Genomic DNA, 9,396 nt, shown 5'->3' on the forward strand with positions numbered 1-9,396 from the left:
GCCCCGGGCGCTGGACCCTCGGCCTCACCTGCGGCCGCCTTGCGCTCTCGGAAGGGGGCCGCGGAGGGAGGGTGCCAAGTCCCCGAGGGCGGGCGGGAGCCTCCGACAGCTCCCGGCCCGCAGCCCTTCCCAGAGCCGCGGCCACGCAAGCTGTGGACAAAGGCGGCCCGAGCGCGCTGGGTCCCTCCCCCAGCTCCCAGCCACCTTGGACGCGCGGGAACCCGCAGACGGCGGGCGAGTGGGCGGGCAGATAGCAAAGCCAGCGGCTGGAGCGGCCAGATAGGCACCGGGCACGGGTGGAGAGAGCGGGCACAGAGCGGGGGCCACGCGCGGGCGCACACCCAGCCCCGCAGGCCCTGGCGGAGCCCCGGGCGCTCAGAGGACCGCCCCGTGCTCCGGTTCTGGCGCTGCTTGCCGAGCTCGGTGCCTGCCTTCTCCGCTGAACCGGCGTCTGCACGCAGCTCCCCCATCCCAGAGCGCCCCCCTTCCCGCCTGCTCCTTGGTGACAGCAGTGACACCCAGACGCGGCGCACCTACCCCGACCACAGCGGCGAGACAGACAGACATCCCGGTGCTTGCGCCCACACTGTTAGCCACAGATGCCGGCATGCACGCTCGATCTCTTACACACACACACACACACACACACACACACACACACACACACACACACCCTGCACACTGACACGCACACGCTGGTTCTGGGGCTCAGCCCCGCAGAGCCACCCACAGCTCCCACTGACGGATGGACAGACCCAGGTGCGAGTCTCAAGCACCTCCCCTCGCCCCCTTACCATGCTGTAGCCCCCGGCCCAGGCGTGCTGGGTCCACACCGCTGTGCGCCCAGGTGTCTTTCTTAAAGGGAAAGTTGCATCAGCCTCCCGAGGCTTGGTGCTGCAGCGAGCTTGCCCGCCCCGCTGCGCCTCCAGAGCTTGTTGTGTTTTGGTTTCGGGGAGGCGGGGGCTAAGAGTTTGGTGAAAGTTTGGAGAGTGAAAAAGGGTTGGGAGACCTAGCCAAGTCCCTCCCCTCCCCGAACAGCTCCCCTGGCCGCCCTCCCCCTCCACTTGTCCCATCCCCTCCAGCATGCCGACTTCTCAGGCTCCTCCTACCAGGGAATAAAATTACAAGTCGCTCCAGCTTTTAGAAGATTGAGCTCTACGAATCCTGGGAGTGGGGCTCCGCCAGAGAACCCCTTCTCAGCCCGTGGTTCCGGTCTCACTGTCCTCCAGTTGGAGGCCTTAGATGGAACCGATGTTGTCCTCGTGGGCTAGGCTGGAATGAAGCCCAAAGGCCTAGGGAAACTTTGTAGGTTTGGGGCTGCTGTTAGCCCTCCAGGCCCCTGGCTTTCTCCTTCTCCCGCCTATGGCCTTCTCTTCTTCTCCGCCCCTGGCCCCTGTCTCGCTGCCCTCCGGCTGGGGCCCTTGGAGGGAGCAGATGTTGTCCCCTTGGGCTAGGCTGGAATGAGGCCAAAAGGCCTGGGGAAAGTTTAGGGGGTTGGGGCTGCTGTTAGCTGTCAGGCTCCAGGCCTTCTGCGCCTGCCTTCCCCCTAGAGAAAAGTCAGAGCAAATTCCCTTCCCTTTGGAGCAGTGCCGCTAGAGACCTTGGGCACAGCTGGGTAAAGCCCAGGTCCTACTCCTTGGAACTGGAGGGCTGGTAGAGCTCTTTCTCCAGAAACCCTTTTAGACAAAGGCTGATTCAACCCTACCCTGGCGGTACCGCTACTGGGGCTGCGAACACCACCTGGTCTCTAGGTTAACTGGGTTTTCGTCCCACTTAAAGTAGCTTCTTTCTAAGAAGTTGGTACAGATGGGTCAGATTTGCACAAGACCAATTGATGAGAGATTCTACTTGATTAATTTATGGTAGGAGACACTGAACGAGATAACAGATGCCCAATCCAGACACCTTCTATGGTGTCTCTCTCACACATCCATCCATCCACAGGCCTACCCCAGAGCCAGGATCATATAGAGGTTGTGCTCAGAACTCAGATCTTTTCACACTGGGGACACTATCTTAGCCATTCCCTTTTACTTTGTCCCCAAACCTAGCAGACATAGCATGTTTGAGGTTTATATCTCCTACAAACCAGCTAGAGCATTTGTGAGTGTTATGTTCATTGCACACTGCTCGCGCACACCTCTAGCTGAGCAGTCTACTGTGTCTGCATCCCTGACTCAGCCTAAGTAGTCACCTCTGAAAGAGTGGCTGGACCCTGCAGCAGGCCTGTGCTGTATGTGTTCTCAACTTCTGAGACTGGGTAAATTGCTCAAGTCTCTCCCCCTGGGACCTAATTCTCCCCACAAATTGTTTCTGGTCTCTTTCCTTACCTACTCCATAGCTGGTCAAAAAGGACTTACTCCCAGGAAAGACAGAATGGATGGAGGCTGTTGGAAGAAGGCCCAAGGTAGAGAAGGGACAAGTGAGAGTGTGGGTGGGGCAGGGTGAACCTAAAAGGTCCTGAGAGGCTTCTGAGAATGCTCAGAGAAAATTCTTAGAATTTTCCTGGTCCTGGGAAAATAGAGCTTCCCGTTAGCCTAAAGAATCTAGAGAAATCAGGTATAAGATGCCTTTGGGCACTGAGGGTGGGACCTGAGGCCAGGGGAAGGCAAGGGGAAACAGGAGTTTAATGCTCAGGGACTCTAGCAGAAAGAAAGTTAGGGTTCACTGGGGCCTGGGAGGCAGCCTGGACTTCAGTCCATGAGGTGGGAGAGAGAAGATTGCCTTTGAGCTGGCTGGGGAAACTGGTGACGCTGACCTTGAAGGTTTTGCTAGATTCACCATGACATAACACAAGCATATTTGTGTTCACAGATTAGTGGATGTGTGTGCTTTACTCACCTGATCCATAAAGCTCTTCAGACAGCCACACCAGGAGTCCTGAGAGAGGCTTGTGAGAAAGGTTCTGGTCTGAAAAGCTGTCCCCTAGAGACAGGAACTAAAGGGCTGTTTTTTTCCAATCAGAATGCTATCCCAAGGGAGGCAGGTCTGGGCCTAGCAGGGTCAGAGCTGGAAGGCCCTGGTGCCTGGCTGGGAGGGAGGAGCACGGCCAGCCCTGGTCACTGTAGGAAAGGAAGGAGATCAGGTCTGGCGGGACCAGATATCCCACTGGTCCTGGCCTCTGCCTTCCTGGAACAGGGCAGCAAGAGGGCAGGCAGCTGGCTAGCCCCACCTGCTGTGGGCCGAGGTGAGTCTCAGGAGCCTCCAGTTACAGTGCTATTTCCTGGGTCGGCTACGCCCAGCACCACATCCCCCAGGGCTGGCTGAGTTCCTCATTTGTCATCATTAGCCAGCGGGATCAATTCCTCTGTGCTGGGACAGTTGCATAAACTTAGGTATGTACCTGGTGGCAAGAGGGAAAGGGCCAGATCCAAGCTACTTCTGGAGGGCATTATAGGAACTGGCAGCACTGGCCACTCTGATGGAGGAGAACTGAGTACCGGGCTGAGAAGTTAGAGGAGAGTAGGCTTGGCTTTGCATCAGAGCCTGGCCTGAGGAGTGGCCTCCCCCACCTTGGAAGCATCATTAAATGTTCCTGACCTGGGTTCTGCTCTCAGAGTCTTCCTCTTGAATTTTTGGATCCCAGTAGCTAATGCCTGACACCTTCCCTGTCCTTATCCAATGCAGGGCAGAGGCTTAAATGAGCTTCAGATCTAAGAGTTGTCCCTGCCCACCCCACCCCCCAATGTCACTTTCAGGCCACCCCTCTCCCTGGGAGCATCAGCCAATCAAGGTTGAACCCCAGAGGCTCCAGGTAAAATCAGCCTTACAGACAGGAAGCATTGATCTTGGCCCTATGGGGGGGGGGGCAATTCCAATCTTCAGAGTAGTCACTGTCCAGATTCCTAATACTTTAGAGCTCCCAAAGTCCAGAATTCCCAGTGCCAAGAGTGCCAGAATTCCCAACACTGTAGAAGACTAAAGCCCAGAGTGTGCAGTACTCAGAGCTCCCAGTGCCTAATGGCAGAGATCCTAATGCTCAGGGTGCTTGACAGCCAAACCACCTGAGGTTCCTAACATCTACCTTTCAGAGTGCAAGTGTCCCAAGTCACCAGGAAGGGGTCCTGCTGGTTAGCTCAGTTGTTTAAGCGCCTGCTTATGCAAACACAGTCAGGAGCAGGATGCTGCAGTTTTGATTCCCCAGTTCCACGTGCTTTACCAGACCTGCCCTTAAGGCAGCCTGAGTCAGCCAAACAAAGAAAAAAAAAAAAAAAAAAACAAGTCACTGGGAAAAAGGAAGGGGTAGATGCTCTTACATGACTGAGGCTCCTCCAAGGACTGGTGTGATGAGTGGCTGTGACTGGAAGTAGCCTGAGATGGGCTGGCAGGAGAAGCAACACTTTTGTTCTGCTCAGATCCTCTCTGTAGAGGTAGCAGGAGGGACGGTGGCTTGTTGTCTTAGCCCGCCCCAAATGTGTTCTTGAATGTCCATTGACTCACCAAACACCTGTGGGTGCCTACTAGATGCTGATATTTGTGACTATTTCCAGGAGTCCAGCCATGAGAGGGGAGGTGCTCCTGCTCTTCAGTGTGGATTGCTTGACAGCCTGTCTGTGCTGGAGTGGCGATTTGGGCTCGTAGCCATCTGTGGCTTGCATGTGGCTGACACCATGGCTATGAGAATGAGTGGCTGCCGAGATGCGAAAGTTTTGGTATGAGGCTGTGAGTAGTGTCAGCAAGCTGGGTGTGACTGTCAGAGCCAGTCTGGCTGTGTCCACTTGTGTGGCCATCCTAATAATCTCTTCGCCTCACTGCTCCACAGGGATGGCATGTGAGGCCCCTCTTCTGCTTGACCAATACTTCAAGGGACTATGTTGTTGGTCTCCCTGTAGGGAAGGCAGAGCCATCTCCAAGGTGCCCTGCAGTAGGGTAGAGATTTCTCCTGCTGTTCCTGCCCCCATTGGATCCACAGACCCTTTGAATTGGGAGGACAGGAAGAGGGGTGGCTATAAGTGGAGCAGCCAACACCAAAAATAGCTACCTGGCCTGTGGAGTATACTGTGACATCACCCCTGCTCCCAGTCCAGCTCTGACCTGGAGCCTGAGTGGACCTTCTTTCTGAGTCCAGGTTCCTGACTCCTGTCTAGACTTGAAAGAGGGGCAAACAATAATGTCAGTACAAGTAATGACATCATAGGGAGTCATGACATCTTGAGGAGAGATGCCAGGGTCTGTGAGGCGGATGGTGGCTGCTTCCTAGGTAGGTGGGGCTGTGTCTGCTAGCAGCTCCTCTAGCTCCCAGCAGCCAGGATGGCAGGGCTGGATAAGCCCCATGGGGGGGCCGCCTTATCTGTTCCCTTCACATGTCTGATAAGCCTCTTACTGAGGCCTGGCCTCCAGCAGGTGGGGAGCAGGCTGGAAAAGGGGAAGGCCAGCTGGGGCTGGCTGAGCTCCAGGGAGACAGCAGGGTCAAAGGGTGCCTGCAGAATCCCAGGAAGGGGAGCTAAGTGGAGTGGTCTTGGGGTACGGACTGGGGGGTTAGGCTGCCTGCATGGAGCTCCCAGACTTCTACACAAGACTTGTGGGAAGTAGGCTTGGTCCCTTCAGTGCGCCCCATCTCGAGTACTATTAACAGTGACTATCAATCCCAGTATTGTGTGAGGATTAGAGGATTCAGCATGTGTGAAACAGTCATGGAAGGAGACTGAGTATAGAGGGGTGCTCGTCCTTCCTCTCAGAGGAGTCTCTTCCACGCACACACGTACCACGCCCAGTAGCAACCTGGAGTGGCTTGGAAACTAACTGGGCATTCTAGAGGCTTCCTAGCATTAGCATAGCTCCATACCTAACCAGTCTGTATTTGCCCCCAAACATCCCAGGAATGCTGGCTTTTCTGATACATTTTCTTCCAGCAGCCCCCATAGACTTTGGAGCCCTGGGTGCCCTCTAGTGACAAAAGCCGTACATGGTAGTGACGGCAGGCTCCAAGGGCACATTGGGTCAGATGAGGTACTGTCAGTTGTCTGATTATCTTATGTCATCCTTACATCAGTTTTACAAGGTAGCAATTATCTCTATTGTCTAGAACTATGGGTAGGAAGGTTAAATAGCTGCACAACTAATTAGTAGAAGAGCTTGAACTTGAATGCAGGCTGCCTTGGCTCCAAAACCTGTGCTCTTAGCCTTGAGCAGAGCAGACTGCTTAGGGATGTGCTGAGTTAGATAGAAATATTATAGGCTGTCAAACAGGGCCAGGCCCTCAAACGAGCCGGATTGGAAGACAAGGTTGCAACTGCACGAGAGACAGGCACTCCTGCTGTGGGCTAGACCTCAAGACATAAGATTTAACAAATGCAACCACATACCTCCCTAGGGATGGACAGCAGCCACTGATACTCTAAATAGGTATCGAGGACTGGTGAGATGGCTCAGTGGTCTAAAGCACCTACTTAGAACAAGCTTAGCAAAGCACAGGGACTTCGGTTCAATCCCCCAGCACCACATGCCAGCCAGCCCCACCCCCTGGTGGGCTGAGCTGGACACACACACACACACACACACACACACACACACACATAAATAAATAAAATTTTTTTAAAAGATTAAAAAAAATAGGTATCGATCACTATGAAAAAGCCAGGAATTGCTAACCCAAACCCCCAAAGGAAAAGCCCCTGCTCTGTATTCAAGCCCTCTTGCTGTGTGACTCCCTTCCTCATTTAATTCTGCTTTAATCAATTTTACCTGAGCAATTATGCTTGTAATCTTTTTTAAAATTTTTATTATTTATTTTTTATGTATTTTGTACAGGGTCTCACTAAGCAGCTAGGATTCATAGTGATCCTCCTGTTTTCAGCCTCCCCAGCACTGAGTTTACAGGTGTGCACCACCATGCCTGGCTTCTATGCTTTCAATCTTATTGGTTGGGTATGGTTTGGTCCCACTTCATGCCCATTTAGCGAGTTCCCATGTTTCCCATCTTTGACCCATCTCACCTGTTTTTTGTTTTTTTGCGGAACCAGAGATTGAACTCAGTCCCTTGAGCTTGCCAGGGAAGCGCTTGTTCTACTGAGCCATCTCCCTGGCTCACCTGTGGTTTTGCTTTATAAAAATCCCTAGAAAAGGGGCTGGTGAGATGGCTCAGTGGTCTAAAGCACCTACTTAGAACAAGCTTAGCAAAGCACAGGGACCGCAGTTCGGTCCCCCAGCGCCGCATGCCAGCCAGCCCCGCCCCCTGGTGGGCTGAGCTGGCCACACACACACACACACACACACACACACACGTCCCTTCTTCTTTTTTTTTTTTTTCTTTGCAGAAATGGGGATTGAACTCAAGTCCTTGTGCTTGCCAGGGAAGCGCTTATTCCACTGAGCAATCTCCCCAGCCCCCCAGGTTCCTGTCTGTCCCTATCTTGGAAGAACCTTTCTTTTCTTCAATAAATATATTCTGTTCCATTGTTCCATAAAATTCACTCTTCAGTTTTAGAGAACACGAGCTTGTTCCAGGTATCCTTCAGTTTGGGAGTTTCTTTCCCCTATATCACTACTATATAGTGAGAATTGGTTTAGGACACAATAAAGTTGAGTGTTGGCTGTTGGGACTACTTGTGTGGCTTTCTGGTTGTATTGTAGGAGCATACACTTCAGTGGTTGCACTTGTCATGCGGTGTGAGGTTAGCCAGGGTGGTGCCTGTGATTGTTGTGGAGGTTCTGAGCTCAGGAGGCTGTTTTGGGAAGGGATGGAGGACCCTGAGTTCCCAGAACCGCCTGCTTTTTCTGTCTGCTCAACATGACACACATGATAGATGACTCAGCATTCCCAAGGGCCTATCCCCATCCTCATTCTCTTGCCTCCTTTTTATTTTTTGAGGAAGTGAAGCAAATAGTACCACAGATGGAGCTGGTCTTCATTTTTTTCCATGAGATATTTGTGAAAGCATTTCACATGCCTTTGAGTGATAGCCAAAAAAACAAAACAAAAAAAAAGAAAGTGTCACTTGAAAAGAAAAGTAAACATGACTTTTGTAATTCCTTAATTTGAACATCAGCTTGCAAGATGTTCAAAGATCTCTGGGAGTCACTAAGACCTGTACAAGGAAAAAAAAAAATTTTTTTTCTAACAAGGCTAAATTATTACTTGTCATTTTCACTTTGTTGATATTTACATTTATGACACAAGAGTGACATCAAGTAGAGTTGTTGGTGCCTAAGCAGGACCAGGCACATACCAACTGTGCCAACAGTCTTTATATATTTTTTTCTGTGTGTGAACAATAAAAAAGACAAAAAAAAAAAAAAGTCAATTTCACTTTAAGATGTTGGTCTGATGTGGTAAAATTGTTAGTTTTTTTAAAACCTTTAATTCTCTAGTTCATGTCTTTAATATTTTATGTGATAAAATGGGAAGTATGCTTGACCTTAAGGAAAAGCACTTAAATAGTTGAGTCGTGAGATGAATTCTCCCAGATCAATTTTATTTAAAAGAATAAATGAGAGCTGGCCAAACAGCGCAGTGGACTAAAGCGCCTGCTTAGACAGAACGCAACAGCCAGGTTCGATCCTTGGTGTGCCGTGCAGCACTCCCCACTCCAGGGTGTGCTGAGATGGTGATTGAGACTGGGCATGGTGGCGTGCCTGTAATCCCAGCCCTTGGGAGGCTGAAAACAGGTGAATCCTATGAGTGTCATCTACATAGTGAGACCATGTAGACCCTGTACCCTGTAGGCCCTGTACTAAACACATTAAGAGAGAAAGAGAGAGAGAGAGAGAGAGAGAGAGAGAGAGAGAGAGAGAGAGAGAAAGAACAAATGAGGCAGTGGTTATCCAGACATGGGTGTTTGATATACATTGTCCTGAAAATGAATGAAGTCAGTCTGTTTTTTTTTTTTTTTTTTTTTTTTTTTTGTGGAACCAGGGATTGAACTCAGGCCCTTGCACTTGCCAGGGAAGCACTTATTCTGCTAAGCCATCTCCCTGCACCCCAAATCTATCTGGTCAGCGCCTGTAGTCCCAGCTCCTGGAGGGTGAGGCAGGAGGACAGCATATGAGAGTCCAGCATGGGGGAGTTAATGTAGACGGATGAAAAGTCCAGCGTGAGGAAGTAACCGCTTGAGCTAAACTGACCTTGGAGTTAATGTTAATGACTCAGCAGAAGCCTGTTTCAAAAAAAAAATTTTTTTTTTTGGTTTCAAAATTTTAAAAGCTATAAAAAGGGGTAGGGATGAACTCAGCAGGAAGGCCTTGAGCTCAGCCCCAAGTACCACACAAGAGCGTGAATACAAACACGAGGAGAAAAAAAAAATATTAGTGTCTGTTGCCAATGGCAAAATTATAGCTCTGAGTGAAAGTTAGAATTGATATAACTTTTATCTACTGCCATGAATTTGAAGCTTCTCAATTCTGATGAGATGGGTAGTGATGTTAATGAATGTGCCCATCACGGTTTGTTTGTTTGCT

The 9,396-nt window shown here is 50.9% G+C and overlaps 1 protein-coding gene across 4 annotated transcripts in view; it reads right to left on the bottom strand.

Annotated features, from left to right (window-relative positions):
- The window catches only part of Slc6a9 (solute carrier family 6 member 9), a 33,262-nt gene extending 30,275 nt beyond the window's left edge, over nucleotides 1–2,987 (bottom strand). For 2 of the 4 annotated variants that reach the window (XM_023707828.1, XM_023707827.1), the window contains exon 1: nucleotides 795–976. The gene's annotated coding sequence lies outside the window, so the exon portion shown is untranslated. Of the gene's footprint in view, nucleotides 1–794; nucleotides 1,003–2,841 lie in introns of those variants that run through there. The other 2 variants (XM_023707826.1, XM_004647632.2) reach the window with 2 other exon arrangements.
- Nucleotides 2,988–9,396: the final 6,409 nt, after the last annotated feature.

The sequence above is a fragment of the Octodon degus genome, unplaced genomic scaffold (assembly GCF_000260255.1).
Source record: "Octodon degus isolate 3935 unplaced genomic scaffold, OctDeg1.0 scaffold00315, whole genome shotgun sequence".
Classification (NCBI taxonomy): domain Eukaryota; kingdom Metazoa; phylum Chordata; class Mammalia; order Rodentia; family Octodontidae; genus Octodon; species Octodon degus.